The sequence below is a fragment of the Oncorhynchus masou genome, chromosome 18 (genome assembly GCF_036934945.1).
Source record: "Oncorhynchus masou masou isolate Uvic2021 chromosome 18, UVic_Omas_1.1, whole genome shotgun sequence".
Classification (NCBI taxonomy): domain Eukaryota; kingdom Metazoa; phylum Chordata; class Actinopteri; order Salmoniformes; family Salmonidae; genus Oncorhynchus; species Oncorhynchus masou.
Window position 1 is genome coordinate 69824649 of NC_088229.1, and position 16349 is coordinate 69840997.

At 41.8% G+C, this 16349-nt stretch overlaps 1 long non-coding RNA gene across 1 annotated transcript; it reads right to left on the minus strand.

The window, feature by feature from the left end:
- Nucleotides 1-4490: 4490 nt before the first annotated feature.
- Nucleotides 4491-9882, minus strand: LOC135503779 (uncharacterized). The gene is made up of 4 exons (XR_010450002.1): nt 9720-9882; nt 8724-8797; nt 5775-6077; nt 4491-5021 (listed from the first exon to the last, which is right to left on the minus strand). It is a non-coding gene; the product is annotated as an uncharacterized LOC135503779 (long non-coding RNA).
- Nucleotides 9883-16349: the final 6467 nt, after the last annotated feature.

Here is a 16349-nt window from a genome sequence, read left to right on the forward strand (position 1 = left end):
TCAAAAACAGGATTTCAAATGTTGCTACATAAGTCTGAATAAAAGCGGTTGGGCACATACCCCATCACCCCTTAATTGTCTAGTGTTGATCACGTGCCCACTGGAGCCTCTTCTTGCTGTTTTTAGCTGATAGGAGTGTAACCCGTTGTGGTCCCGTTGTGGTCTGCTGCAATAGCCCATCCGTGACAAGGATCGATGAGTTGTTTCGTACCGAAATGTCGCTCTGCACACCATTGTTGTACTGTGTCGTTATTTGTCTGTTTGTGGCCCGCCTGTTAGCTTACACGGTTCTTGCCATTCTCCTTCGACCTCTCATCAACAAGCTGTTTTCACCCACAGGACTGCCACTGACTGGATGTTTTTGTTTGTTGCACCATTCTCGGGAATCCCGAGACCAGGAGTCTCTAACCTTCTCTACCATGACACCCTACACCAGGAGTCTCTAACCTTCTCCAACATGACACCCTAGACCAGGGCTCTCCAACATTTTTGAGCACGAGAGCTTCTTGAAAAAAATGAAATATGTTGCTAGTTACAATTTTTTTTCTAGATTTCAAATAACATTCTTCTCTTATCCTCTCCCCTGCAACTCTTCCCTGGGTCCTTAGTGTACAAGAGAAAGTAGTGCACTGTTTTAAGGGGGGACCTATTAAATAAGTGATTTTTTTTAATTCTTCCTGGTTTAAGATTTTGTTTTGTTTGGAGTCCATGTCAATGCTTAAATCACATCAGAACACAATTTCTTCAGGTCTGGAATTGTCATTTGTGAGTGTAATTTCCTTTTATATGTTCATCTGGCCCTTTAATTGTGTGTCTTGCGAATGAGGAATGGGCCATCTGATGTGCTGGTCTAGAAGGTTCTGTACTGCTGCTGCTCATTTCAAGGCAAAGTTTCTCATGTTCACCTTGAATTTTTTATTGTTGTTGTTATTTCTTTATTCATGTTCAAATTCCCATGTGCAGTCTGAGCCATTCTCTGCTGTACTACTAGTGTTGATGCTTTGGAACTGAAAGTAGTCAAATCTCTTGTTAGGCTTTTTATGTACATTACATCAGCTTGGATACAAGTGCAGATTACACGTCGATTTTGTTCATGTAAAACAGGGGTTCTTAAACTTTTTCTGCCTGGGACCAAAGCTTATGAAAACATGCAACTATATGTAAATATTGGTACATTTCATTGCCCTCATGCCTGAAACAAATGCATCATAAACAAATAACTGTCAAGTCTACTCCTCCTCCCTCCCTGCTTCCTGTGATTGCAGCTCCTGGTCTACTAACCGCTGGTCTACTGGTCCTGGCAACCCACATTTTGCACACCTGGTAACCATCATTGCGCACACCTGCTCCCCATCGTTATACACACCTGGACTTCATCATCACCCTCATTACTCTTCCTTTATTTATCCCTCAGTAGTATCAGTAATTAGTAGTATTGTTTTCACTCACAATCTGTACACGGCTAATGTTTGTCCATCTGTATTGGTTCATTATTAAACTCACCTTCTTCTACCTGACTACCGGTGTAATCGTTACAATGAAAAACTTTGTGTTTAATTTTCCACTTAAAAACACTCTTCCATTTCCGTCGAGGCTGGAACTGTTGCTGTTAAAATAGAACAAATCATTTTCATTATGAACTGGAATAAACTGACTGATGACATCACAAAGATGTAGACAGAAAACACACATCCAGTCCTAATGAGAGGTGTGTGACTGGTTGAAGTTCTCAACAAGCAGGTCTACTCTGGGCTTAGTTATTAACAGTGCAGTCCTGAGGGAATGCCCAGCATTGAGTCTCTTTCTGTTTTTTAAAAGTACGCCAGAGTTGAGAACCCTGACTCATATAGGTATGTGGTGCCAAACTGGATCAGAACATTTACTGCTTTCTCAGCCAGGCAGGAGATCGCTCACTGCTGTAGATGACAACAAAATGAGAGGACCATGGCACTCTTCATACAATTACATAAAATGCCTTTATTTGTATGGCATGTTCAATGGAAACAAAGTTTTAAAAATCCAATGCGTTTTGACTGCACGGCCTTGGTCAGGGAGTACAAAGAAACGATAATGCAATGTCCTCTTTTGAACAGCTTTTTCCAGTCAGTCCTAACTTGATGGGGGAGGGGCCACAACATTGATTGGATAACACCAAGTAAGCAATACCAAACACATTAAAAAGTGAAATACTGTATACATTGGTGCAAAAAAAGTATTTAGTCAGCCACCAATTGTGCAAGTTCTCCCACTTAAAAAGATGAGAGAGGCCTGTAATTTTCATCATAGGCACACTTCAACTATGACAGACAAAATGAGAAAAAAAATCCAGAAAATCACATTGTAGGATTTTTAATGAATTTATTTGCAAATTATGGTGGAAAATAAGTATTTGGTCACCTACAAACAAGCAAGATTTCTGGCTCTCACAGACCTGTAACTTCTTTAAGAGGCTCCTCTGTCCTCCACTCGTTAACTGTATTAATGGCACCTGTTTGAACTTGTTATCAGTATAAAAGACACCTGTCCACAACCTCAAACAGCCACACTCCAAACTCCACTATGGCCAAGACCAAAGCGCTGTCAAAGGACACCAGACCTGCACCAGGCTGGGAAGACTGAATCTGCAATAGGTAAGCAGCTTGGTTTGAAGAAATAACTGTGGGAGCAATTATTAGGAAATGGAAGACATACAAGACCAAAATGATCACAAGAACGGTGAGCAAAAATCCCAGAACCACATGGAGGGACCTAGTGAATGACCTGCAGAGAGCTGGGACCAAAGTAACAAAGCCTACCATCAGTAACACACTATGCCGCCAGGGAATCAAATCCTGCAGTACCAGACGTGTCCCCCTGCTTAAGCCAGTACATGTCCAGGCCCATCTGAAGTTTGCTAGACAGCATTTGGATGATCCAGAAGAAGATTGGGAGAATGTCATATGGTCAGATGAAACCAAAATATAACTTTTTGGTAAAAACTCAACTCGTCGTGTTTGGAGGACAAAGAATGCTGAGTTGCATCCAAAGAACACCATACCTACTGTGAAGCATGGGGGTGGAAACCTCATGCTTTGGGGCTGTTTTTCTTCAAAGGTACCAGGACGACTGATCCGTGTAAAGGAAAGAATGAATGGGGCCATGTATCGTGAGATTTTGAACGAAAACCTCCTTCCATCAGCAAGGTCATTGATCCCAAACACACCACCCGGGCAACGAAGGAGTGGCTTCGTAAGAAGCATTTCAAGGTCCTGGAGTGGCCTAGCCAGTCTCCAGATCTCAACCCCATCGAACATCTTTGGAGGGAGTCTGTGTTGCCTAGCAACAGCCCCAAAAAATCACTGCTCAAGAGGAGATCTGCATGGAGGAATGGGCCAAAATACCAGCAACAGTGTGTGAAAACCTTGCAGAAAACGTTTGACCTCTGTCATTGCCAACAAAGGGTATATAACAAAGTATTGAGAAACTTTTGTTATTGACCAAATACTTATTTTCCACCATAATTTGCAAATAAATTCATTAAAAATCCTACAATGTGATTTTCTGAATTTTATTTCTCATTTTGTCTGTCGTAGTTGAAGTGTACCTATGATGAAAATTACAGGCCTCTCTCATCTTTTTAAGTGGGAGAACTTGCACAATTGGTGGCTGACTAAATACTTTTTTGCCCCACTGTATATGTTATCAAAAAATGTATCTCCAAGCTAGAAGCATCAGAACACCTAGAAAGGTAGTTCTAACCTTAAATATGACTGGGCAAAGTGCAAGGAATAGGAGAGCAATCCATTCCATAGTACACTAGAACACAGCAAACATGGACAACAACAGTCTAAACATATCTGAGTGCAATCAGCAAAATGTCCAGTAGATGACAACAAATGGACCCATCATGACCCTACAGGAAAGGTGAGAAATCCAAATCTTCTTTTAAACCAGGGTACTTACTGGCCTGTAGTTTGTAAATCCATATCTTCAGATCAATACCCATAGCTTGTAGGGAGGCAGGGTTGCCATGGTGTAAGGACTAGTAGTGCCTTGCCATGGGGTAGTCTTCATTACCTACCCGTATGGCATACTTGTGTTCAGCTAAGCGGTCTTGAAGGTGTCCCTTTGTCCGTCCAATGTAGAACACCTTGCACTGTGGACATTCCAATCTGTAGATGACATGAGTAGTTTTGCACTTAATGAAATGCTTGATGTGATATTCCATTTTAGAAGCTTTGCCAACAAAATACTTTTTCTGTGCAATATTTCTGCAATGGTTATATACTGGTTGAGAGCTGTTTTCTGTCATGTTGTCAATGTTTGGTCAGAAAGTGTTGTTTTAATTTGTTCGTTTTGAGAGTCTCATTGCTAAGCACTTCCCCGCCCAAAACACATTGTGATGCTCCTTGTTATTTTTCAAAGTTTTGTATTAAACCAAGAGAGAGAGAAACTCAATGCTGTTTTTGCGTTTCATGACAATTAAGCTCAGTCAGAACATGTGGCTAGCTTGAGTCCATTCAATGACAGCAGTGAGTGTTGGCGAGTGGGAATGACAAGTCAATAGCTGACGAGGCATCGTCTACTGCTGAACGACAGCACTGCACTGCAATAATAATTGAGAGTGGAAAGGAAGCCTGTACAGAATAAAAATATTCCAAAACATGCATCATGTTTGAAACAAGGCACTATAGTAGCACTGCAAAAAAACATGGCAAAGTAATTCAGTTTTTGTCCTGAATACAAAGTGTTATTAATCAATGCAGAAGGAGCTTCCACAAAGTATTTATTGAAATAGGAGTTTGACTACTTATGTAAATGAGATATTTCTATCCCCACAAGGATAGTAGAACCAACACACACAGCTCCTCCAGACTGAACGTTATGCAGGCTTCTGGTTTAGGGCCTCTCTGGTAGCTTTGTCATTGTTTCTCAAGGAACTATTAAGTATTAAGATGAGAAACAGTAGAACACCCAGAACAGTGATGATACTGATGATAGGTGACCTGACGATCCCAGAAACGCTTGTTTTTCATTTCTCACTGAGAAAATAAAGAGAGGTTAGCACTCTGAATACTCACAAATGTTGCAGTATCAAGCCCCATATGGAATATATACACTGAGTGTACAACACATTCGGAACACCTTCCGAATATTGAGTTGCTCCCCCCTTTGCCCTGAAAACTGCCTCAATTCATCGGGGCATGGATCCTACAAGGTGTTGAAAGCATTCCACAGGGATAATGACCCATCTTGACTACAATGTTTCCCACTGTTGTGTCAAGTTGGCTGGATGTCCTTTGCGTGGTGGAACATTCTTGATACACACAGGAAACTTTTGAGTGTGAAAAACCCAGCAGTGTTGCAGTTCTTGACACACTCAAACCGGTGCTCCTGGCGCCTGCTACCATACCTCATTCAAATGCACTTAAATCTTGTCTTGCCCGTTCACCCTCTGAATGGTACACATACACAAGCCATGTCTCATTTATCTCAATGCTAAATAAATTAAATCCTTCTTTAACCTGTCTCCTCCCCTTCATCATCACTGATTAAAGTGGATTTAACAAGTGACATCAATAAGGGATCATAGCTTTCACCTGGATTCACCTGGTCAGTCTATGTCATGGAAAGAGCAGGTGTTCCTAATGTTTTGTTAACTCAGTGTATATGAATACTGTATTATCACATTTAATTTGAATTACTGGACCTTTTCCTGGTCATATCACATGAACCCATTTAACTTATTTAACACTGGTCACTATATATTAGCATTGTACTTACATGTAACTTACATGAAACATTCAATGTGCCATGTCCGTTGCCACAGTTTGTGTTAATGGTAAAAGTGTAGTTTCCCTCATCAGCTTTGGTAACATTTTTGATCTCACAAAAGTAGGTGTTGGTTGTTATCGTAGTGTTACAATCTTTTATACAATCACAATTTCGTATTGGAGATTTTGATTTATGTTTCCAGAAATAATTTGTAGTTTTACATCCCATATTATTCTGACCTACATCACTGTATTGCACTCTACATGTCAGGTTGTGGTTCTGTCCTGGAACAACCGATTGATTTTCACACGTTACATTAACCCCTGGAAAACAAACAGGGACATGAATTAATGGACAAGCAACATAATATCGGATGCCAATGAATGAAAGGATATCAATGGGTAATATTGGGTATCAAACTATATCAAGGAATGAACATGCAACATGATATCATAGCATTGTTCCTATACAATTTTACATTATGATAAACGTGTTCATATACTGTACATACAATGACAAACGTGTGCATTCACATGTACATTATCATTCAGTGGTGTCCTGAAATGATTAACACCCTTCATAAAGATCAGCAATAATGACTGTACACTCTTAGAAGTAGAGCTGCCTGGAAGAACCTTTTGGTTTGCCACACCAGCTGAACCTTTGCAGGTCCTTGAGTAACCCCTCTGAAAAGGGTCTCAGAGGAACCTCTGTGTGAAAGTTCAAACTGGAAACCTTTGGTAATGTGAGGGGTTAAAATGTGAACCTTTTTATTAACATATTGTAGAGGTGACAGACTGTCAGATTAGAGGCATGGCTTATTGGAGGTGTGGCTTTTAGCTAGTTCTTTATGGCCACCCGTTAGCGTAAATATCATTCTGGTTCATAATTTTCATAATATTGAGTGTTTATGGATATTAGAGCAGTGGTACTGGGTTACCTTCAGACAAGTGTTGTAAGTCTTGTGGGCATACTAGAGTAAACAATTATCATGTACAGTGCCTTCAGAAACGTTTAATACCCCTTGACTTATTTCACATTTTGTTGTTTTACTAATTTTATTAAATATATTTTTTACACATAATACCAAATACATAATGACAAAGTGAATGCATTTGATTAGACATTTCAGTAAATGTATTGAACATTATATAAAGACATATTGAATTTCAAACGTGTACATTCACATTCATATGTACAGTGGGGGGAAAAAGTATTTAGTCAGCCACCAATTGTGCAAGTTCTCCCACTTAAAAAGATGAGTTCTGTAATTTTCATCATAGGTACACTTCAACTATGACAGACAAAAATGAGAAAGATACAGAAAATCACATTGTAGGATTTTTAATGAATTTATTTGAAATTTTTTGCAACCTGCCGCCCCATCAAACTAGTCAAGGTTAGTATTGTGGAATAACTACAATGTGTTTGATCCATCCTCAGTGTTCTCCTATCACAGCCATTAAACTCTGTAACAGTTTTAAATTCACCACCAGTCAAAACTGTAACTCGGCCACTCAAATCAAATCAACTGTTATTGGTCACATACACAAGGTTAGCAGATGTTAATGTGAATGTAGTGAAATGCTTGTGCTACAGTGTCCTAAAGTGCAAATCTTTGTAGCCGTGTCTCAGATGTGGAGCATGTGGTCTAACAGGAACAGAATCAAGAGTTATGCAGATTCTTCCCTTGCTGTTTACGAAGGGTCAGCAGCAATACAGGACTCATTCTTTATGGTGGCTGGGAGAGAACCGATTCCGGGTTTGGATAGTCTGTGTGAAATGCCAGGGGAAGGGATTCTAAAAGGTAACAAGTTAAAGCTGGTAAGATCACGCTCGCAAGCTCAGAAAGAAAAAAATGGAGTTTTCATCTATCACTACAATGTTCATTTCTGGGTACTTATGTAAATAAGGTATTTCTGATATTATTTTTAATACATTTGAAAAATGTACATACAAACTTGTTTTTGCTTTTGTCATTATGGGGTATTGTGTATTGATTATTATTTTTTATTTATTTAAGTACTTTTAGAATAAGGTTGGAAAGTAACAAAATGTGGAATGGGGTCTGAAAACATTCCTACTGCACTGTAGCTTAGTAGAACCCCCCCTCTTGTTTAATGCACAAAAATGTAAGAGGGTAATTCTACCCAATGCAAACGCTGAGTGTTGGAGTGTGCCCCTGGCTAGCAGTAAAGCAATAGAAAATAGAAAATCTTGTCGTCTAGATTGCTTAAATAAGGAATGTGAAATTATTTAAACTTTTACTTTTGATACCGAAGTATATTTAAAACCAAATACATGAATCAAGTAGTATTTCACTGGGTGACATTCACTTTACTTCAGTCGTTTTCTATTAAAAGGCGTCTTTTCTTGTATGGAAATTGGGTACTTTTTCCACCACTGGAATTTATACACCTCTGTCAGCATCAATGAAGCTACAAAACTGTCTGTGTTCAATCTGAACATGACAATACAATGACATTTCATCAAATGTCTTTTTTTCTCTCAACATGGCAGGGTTCATAATTATTGACACCAATGAAGATTCTTATTAATAAAGTATTGAACGGTTTTGTATTTGGTCCCATATTCCTAGCATGCAATTTGACTCTTCAAACATGTTGGATGCATTTGTTGTTAGTTTTGGTTGTGTTTCAGTTATTTTCTGCTCAATAGAAATGAATGGTAAATAATGTATTGTGTCATTTTGGAGTCACTTTTATTATAAATAAGAACAGCATATGTTTCTAAACACCTCTACAATAATGTGTTTGCTACCACGATGATGAATACTCCTGATTTAATTGTGAATAATGATGAGAGGGTCAAAGATCCTAACCCAAGACATGCTAACCCCTCACCAATACAATAACAGGGGAGGTTAGTATGTCTTGGGGCTATGATCGTTGAACCTATAACTTTCTCACTCATAACAACCATAATAATGTATAAAGTGTGCAGTTTACCTTGTTTTTCTGACTGGACATTAGAAGTGAGCAAACTGAGACTCAGAAACAGCAGAAGCATTTTGCCATGTGTCCTAAAGCACAAAGAACAAATACCACAAAACATGAATAGCTTATACATTAACCTACATTAACCTACATCAGATTGGACATAGGCCTACTGTTTGAAGCATAGTCTATGTTTTGAAGGGACTGGAATTAACCACAGCCCTGATCTGTAGTCATGGCAACTGTGGAGCTGTAGTGATATTTAAGAACAGGTCAGGAGAAATTCTGGGTGAATCTGAATAGTTTTCAAGTCCCACTCAAAGCAGTTTTTAAAATTACTTTTCCTGATGAAAGACCATATCCAAAGTATAAATACAGTAGTGTATACACACTTAAGCTTTAAAATAGACATTGAGAAAAATAGAGCTTTTTAGACTTATCTACAAAAGTCAATGAGTTAAAAAATACTTTGGCGTTGTAAAATGGGTATGAGAGGTTCTGAATTGCAACCTGGGTCTCCCGCCGCACCAAAACTTCTCCCCCCTGCAAGCAATCTGCAAAGCCTGAACTTTTCCACATTTATGCATTTTCGTCTCTCCACAGCCTTAGAAGGCCTACCAAAGAAACACCCAGAGTTCAGCTGAATTCACCATCGAACACAGACTGTCATTAGCGCTGAGGAAAACAAAATAACCTTCTGAGTTTGAGACCCTGAGAGTAATCATGAGATGTCCGTCGAGGTGACGTGACCAACACATCGTGACTCACTCACTCACTCCCTCCCTCCCTCCCTCCCTCCCTCCCTCCCTCCCTCCCTCCCTCCCTCCCTCCCTCCCTCCCTCCCTCCCCCTCCCTCCCTCCCTCCCTCCCTCCCTCCCTGCCTGCCTCCCTGCCTCCCTCCCTCACTCACGCGTGTTTTAAGGGCAAGCAGGCAGGCAGGCTGGAAGGCTGGAAGGCTGGCAGGCACACGCACACAATAATCTTAGTAGGTAAGGATACTGTACTTACAAGCTTACAGCCTCTGAATGTTCTGCCGTCAAATAAAGTTGTATTGTGCAGTGTCCCAGAAAATAACTGTGAGAGAAGAGATTGGGTGGAGACAGTGGATCCCGCATTTCACAACCCCTAACCTACATGATGCCAAATGTTGAGAAGGCATGCAACACGTTCTTTCTCTCTCTCTCTCTCTCTCTCTCTCTCTCTCTCTCTCTCTCTCTTTCTCTTTCTCTTTCTCTTTCTCTTCTCTCTCTCCGACAGATCCCCAACAGTCCTAAAATGGGAGCTGAGGGAGGACAAAGCTACAGTCATTTCACTTTCACCAATGTTTTTTTTCTTAGACAGGAAAGAACCCCAGACGAAAGTGGAGTTTCCAGACTACACTACTAAAATGCTATGTTTATATCACTTTACTTTTGTCAGAGCAGAGGTGTATGATTTGATGTGGATGATTTTCCATACATTTTCTCAATTCTAGGATCTGGATTCTGTGGCATTCGGGAGAGAGAGATAATCCCCGTCAGATTTCAGAATGAATTCAAATCAGACTGATTTCAGAGAGTATAACATATAGATGCCGCATGAGCTTAGTTCAACTGTCACATCAGATCCCCAAATGTAAGGTTGTTTTATTTATTTGTTTGTTAACAAAGCACACGTAAAAAACCTCTTTATTGCCTCAAAACATGGTTAAAACTATAATTGTTATATCATGAGTGGTCAGTCCTTGTATCCATAGTAGATCTAGCAATTTGAGAGTGGTTCAATGTCTCCATCCCCATTCCTCAGCAGTTTACCAAATCAGCAGCGGCTTTGTTATTGTCCCAACTGCAGATTACCCCTTTTAAAAAACATGACTTGGTCTTCCTTGTTTGAACAGGAACAAAACACAACTGAAACGTGTTTGGTTCCACTTTGAAGAGCTAGCTACACTAAATAGCCTGAATCAGGAGTTGTTCCTGTACAGGTATAACTCATGGCCCTGATTATACATTCACCAGACAGTTTATTAGGTACACCCATCTAGTACCGGATCGGACACCCCTTTGTCTCCAGAACAGCCTGAAATCTTTGGGGCATGGATTCTTCAAGTCAAAAACGTTCCTCATGGATGTTGGTTCATGAAGGTAGGTGGACTGTGAGCTACTGGTAGGTGGGCTGCAAGCTACTGGTAGGTGGACTGTGAGCTACTGGTAGGTGAGCTGTGAGCTACTGGTAGGTGGACTGCGAGCTTCTCGTAGGTGGACTGCGAGCTACTCGTAGGTGGACTGCGAGCTACTGGTAGGTGAACTGCGAGCTAGTCGTAGGTGGGCTGTGAGCTACTCGTAGTCCGCGATCGACCTGTTGCAGAGCTTTGCCCTAGACACTATGGTGCAGGAAAATCCCAGGAGGGTGGCCATTTCTGAGATACTGAATCCGGAGTGCCTGGAAACAGCGATCGTACCACGCTCAAAGTCGTTTAGGTCACTCGTTTTGCCCATCCTAACGTTCAATCAAACAGTAACTGAAATCCTCGATGCCTGTCTGCCTGCTTTATATTGCAAGCCAAGGCCACGTGACTCACTGTCTGTAGAAGTGATCCATTTTTGTGAACAGGGTGCTGTACCTAATAAACTGTCCGGTGAGTGGATCTCATATGGACATCATATAGCTAAGATAATTCCAGTGCTCATGACATGGATGAACACGTGCATTGCAAATGGCAGCCACACTACCAGCATAATGAATTCCCTCTGAAACAAAGCACAAATATTAGCTGTTTCCCCTAAATGGTGAAAGCAGTGGATCAGCCTCCACAACACTCGAGAGCAGTACATCGGATGGAATAACAGCATCACCTTCTGGTCGAGTAAGGAAGTTCAGAATCAAGTCTTGGATATATGGGTGTTTTCCAGAGATGATTCTTTAGGCAGGGAGCAAAGGAACACAAACACAGCATCCAGGCCCTCTGGCCATCCCCGCCTATACAATGGTACCTATGGAAACCACTGCAGTGGGTCCTTAGAAGACAGAGGGTCAGTGATTGTTTGGGCTTTTGGATGTTGAGGTGTGTTTGGGTTTCTGTGTGTGTGTGTCTCACCACTGTATGTGTGTTTGTGTCTGGCTGGGGGTCTGCTGTGTGTACTGTGTGTGTAGGAGTGTGTTGGCATGCATTGAGTCCTGTCCATCCAGCCAATCCTGGTAGAGTATGAGTAGGTCAGGGTTTGTGTCAGGCAGCCTGACTGTTAGACTGCTGTAGGCGTCCTCCATCTGCTGAACCAAGGCCTTGTCCACCCGACCCCCTGTCTCTCCCTCCGCCTGCCCACGACCACTCACACAGCCTGGGGAGAGAGAGAGGGGGGAGAGAGAGGGGGGAGAACGGCAGTCAAACAAAGTATAAAATACAAAAATAAAGATTACACTAAATCCCTTTTCTAGTTTCTATATCCAGTTCAGCTCAACACAATCAGGTTGACAGCTGCCTCGTCACATTAACCCAAAACCAAACCAGGACCAGGAAGTAGATGTGACCTACCGCCGGGACATGACAGCACCTCCACCAGTTGGTAGGGGATGTGTCCTGTCCTCATGCGGTGGACCAGAGTCTGGATGTTCCTGAAGCCGTAGACGGATGCAAACTGCAGCAGCACCTCCCCATCCCGCTCCAGACACACCTCCTGGAAGTCACGGTTCCTAGAGGAGGGAGGCAAGGGGGAGAGAGGAAGGGAGGCGGGGGGAGAGAGGGAGGGAGAGAGGAAGTGAGGAGAGGGGAGAGAGGGAGGGAGAGAGAGAGGAAGTGAGGAGAGACGGAGGGAGGAGAGGGGAGAGAGGGAGGGAGAGAGGAAGGGAGGGAGGCGGGGGAGATAGGGAGGGAGGAGGGGGAGAGAGGGAGGGAGAGAGGAAGTGAGGAGGGGGGAGAGAGGGAGGGAGGCGGGGGGAGATAGGGAGGGAGGAGGGGGGAGAGAGGGAGGGAGAGAGGAAGGGAGGCGGGGGAGAGAGGGAGGGAGAGAGGAAGTGAGGAGGGAGGAGAGGGGAGCAGGAAAGGGTTGAGATGGAGGGAGGCAGGGAGGTCAGAGAGGGAGATGGGATATATTTTTAAATTCACTCCCTCTTTTACAGCCTGCTTCCTTTACTCTCTTTTCTACCCCTCTCCGCTCTCATCCTTCCCTCTCCTGAGTTCAAATACTATTTAAGGTATTTCAATTACTTTCAAAGACATTTGGAAGTAACAATTCAGATATTTTTTATTCAACCACAAAAGTAGTTGTGTCACGAATATTACCGAAGGTGGCTCACCTTCTTGTTCGGGTGGCACTCGACGGTCGTCGTCGCCGGTCTACTAGCTGCCACCGATCCTTTGTTCCGTGTTCGTTTTGGTTTTGTCTAATTGGTTTCACCTGTTCATTGTTTGGTTGTTAGGGTGGGGTTATTTAAGTTCGTTTAGCCCGCTTCTGTTTGTGCAGGCTTGTTCTTCTGTATTTGTGAGAGGTGTTAGTGTTTTGTTGGGTTTTCTCGCTGTCCTGGTATTTTACCTAAGGGTACTATTATGTTTTTATAGTTAGGCCTGTGTTGGGTATACTATTTTGTTCCTTTGATTTTTGGACATAAAGCGTGTTTTTTTCCCGCATCCTTTGCTCTCTGCGCCTGACTCCACACTCATTCTCTCATTGAGCGTTAAAAGTTGAATATTGGCATCTATATGAAAATACTCAAATAAACAGTATTTATACACGTATTTATATACTCCCATGCATTTGGACCAGGGCCCGTATCCACAAAGCATCTCAGAAAAGGTCCTAGGAATCCTGTTAAAACCTGTTTTAAGACTACAAAAACTCTCCAAACTCTGAGCCAGGAATAAAATTGACTTATAAAAGTATATCTCAGCTGGTAATCACGACAGTTTGAGGTACCCCAAAGGAAAAATATTGTTGCCGTAAATTGACATTGCTGCAAATGATGGAGAATAACCAATCACGATGAGGCATCGCCAGCTGTGAACTCTATAGCAGGCACCAGACAACTACAGTGAATGTGACTGTACATCAAATGTTGTAATGGTAAAAAGGTAGATATCATTTCTGCCTGACACGATCACTTTGCCTACTATTAATTAATGCCTAACATGTTGGCATGCATAACCTTTTTTGATAATTCAAATTTTGAAAGTTGTTAAAAGCAGAATTTTATAATATTACCATTGTCAACACATTCGTCGTCACTCCCGTTCAACGACTCTAAATCGCTTTGGCACAGTAGGCATCAAGTCACTTGCCGATAATGTTGCATATAACGCTGCAACTTTTTGAAAGAGCTGTCATTTTCATCTTACACTATTGAAGTTAAAACCTGTTATGGCTGTGGTACCTGTACAGGCATCAAAATCAGTGGAAATTCCAGAGCGCCAACTAATAGTACTCGATACAACTCACACTTTCATTAAAACACACATGCAGGGTACTCAATTAAAGCTACACTCGTTGTGAATCTAGCCAACATGTCAGATTTTTAAAATGCTTTTCGGCGAAAGCATGAGAAGCTATTATCTAATAGCATGCAACCCCCCGAAATACACGAAGGGGACGTAAACAAAATAATTAGCGTAGCCGGCGCTACACAAAACGCAGAAATAAGATATAAAACATTCATTACCTTTGACGAGCTTCTTTGTTGGCACGCCTATGTGTCCCATAAACATCACAATTGGGTCTTTTTTTTAGATTAAATCGGTCCATGTATACCCAAAATGTCCATTTATGAACACCGTCAAATCCAGGAAAAAACTCTGTTTCCAAACGCAACGTCATTTTTTTAAATTAAAAAAGTTGCCTATAAACTTTGAGAAAACACTTCAAACTACTTGTGTAATCAAACTTTAGGTATTAGTAAACGTTAATAAACGATCAAATTGATCACGGGGCGATCTGTATTCGATAGCAGCAAGTCTTGAAATCGTCATCCATATTCTACCTTTCATAACTTCCTTCGGTGTACCCGAAGACAGGAAGTGCCTATTCCTCATCCAACCAAGGATAAACTTCAATTCAATTGCCAGTACTGGCGATATCGTGTGGAAGCTCTAGGCATTGTAAACTGGACGCTATCTATTTTTCCTTGCCATAGACAATACAGAGACTGGCGGAGGGATATTTTTTTCGTGTTTTTTTGTGATCAGTTTTTCTTGGGGTTTTGCCCGCAACACACGTTCTGTTATAGTCACAGACATCATTTAAACAGTTTTATATACTTCAGAGTGTTTTCTATCCACACATACTAATCCTATGCATATACTATATTCCTGGCATGACTAGCAGGACGTTGAAATTGTGCGCGGTTTTTATCAAAAAGCTGCGAAAATTCGCAGCATCCTTCAAATCAAATCAAATCAAATGTATTTATATAGCCCTTCGTACATCAGCTGATATCTCAAAGTGCTGTACAGAAACCCAGCCTAAAACCCCAAACAGCAAGCAATGCAGGTGTAGAAGCACGGTGGTTAGGAAAAACTCCTTAGAAAGGCCAAAACCTAGGAAGAAACCTAGAGAGGAACCAGGCTATGTGTGGTGGCCAGTCCTCTTCTGGCAGTTAACTTAACAGTTAACACTATAGATGAAGAGAAAGAGAAGACCGTTACACACTCGGAGTAGCTGAACCTAACAGACAGAAATACACTCACAGACACACATCGCCACCTCACTGAGCAATGAGCCTGACATTGAGCACTGACAAACACTTCCTGGTTAAGAGCCCAGTGAACATTGAAACACTCACACGTGGTCTAGAGGGACAGAGTCCAGGTCTGCTACGGACACCTTCATCTGTTCCATCATGAGGAACACCTCCCCTAGAACACACACACATTCCGTCTCACATTAAAACAACAGACAACTTATATGGAACGCAGTGTTTGATATTTATCAGACATAAATGGGACACATCACGTCCCAAAAGTTGACTCGAGTTTCCCGAACAGCCCCTGCAAGCACCTGGATGATCATCAAGACTCATGGAAGAATGTTCTGTGAACAAATGAGTCAAAAGTATAACGTTTTGAACGACATGGGTCCCGTTATGCCTGGCGAACACCAAACACTGCATTTCATAGTAAGAACCTCATACCAACGGTTGGTGGTAGTGTGATGGTTTGTGGTAGTGTGATGGTTTGTGGATGCTTTGCTGCCTCAGGACCTGGACAACTTGCCTTAATAGAAGGAACCATGAATTCTGCTCTGTATCAGAATTCTACAGGAGAATTTCAGGCCATCCGTCAGGTAGCTGAAGCTGATGTGCAGCTGGGTCATGCAGCAAGACAATGATCCAAAACACGCAATTAAGTCTACATGAAAATGGCTAAAAAGCAACAAATGTGAAAGTTTGGAATGGCCTAGTCAAAATCCAGACCTAATCCCAATTGAGATGACAGGACTTGAAACGAGCAGCTCAGGCTTGAAAACCCACAAAATGTTGCTGAGTTACTGCAGTTCTGCATGGAATAATGAGCCAAAATCCCCCCACAGCGAGCTGAAAGACTGATCAACAGCTACAGGAAGCATTTGGTTGGATTCATGGCAGCTAAAGGTGGTACAACCAGGTATTGAGTGTAATGGGGGCAATGAATATCTCACACAGGGGCATTGGGTGTTGCATAACTTTGTGAATAAA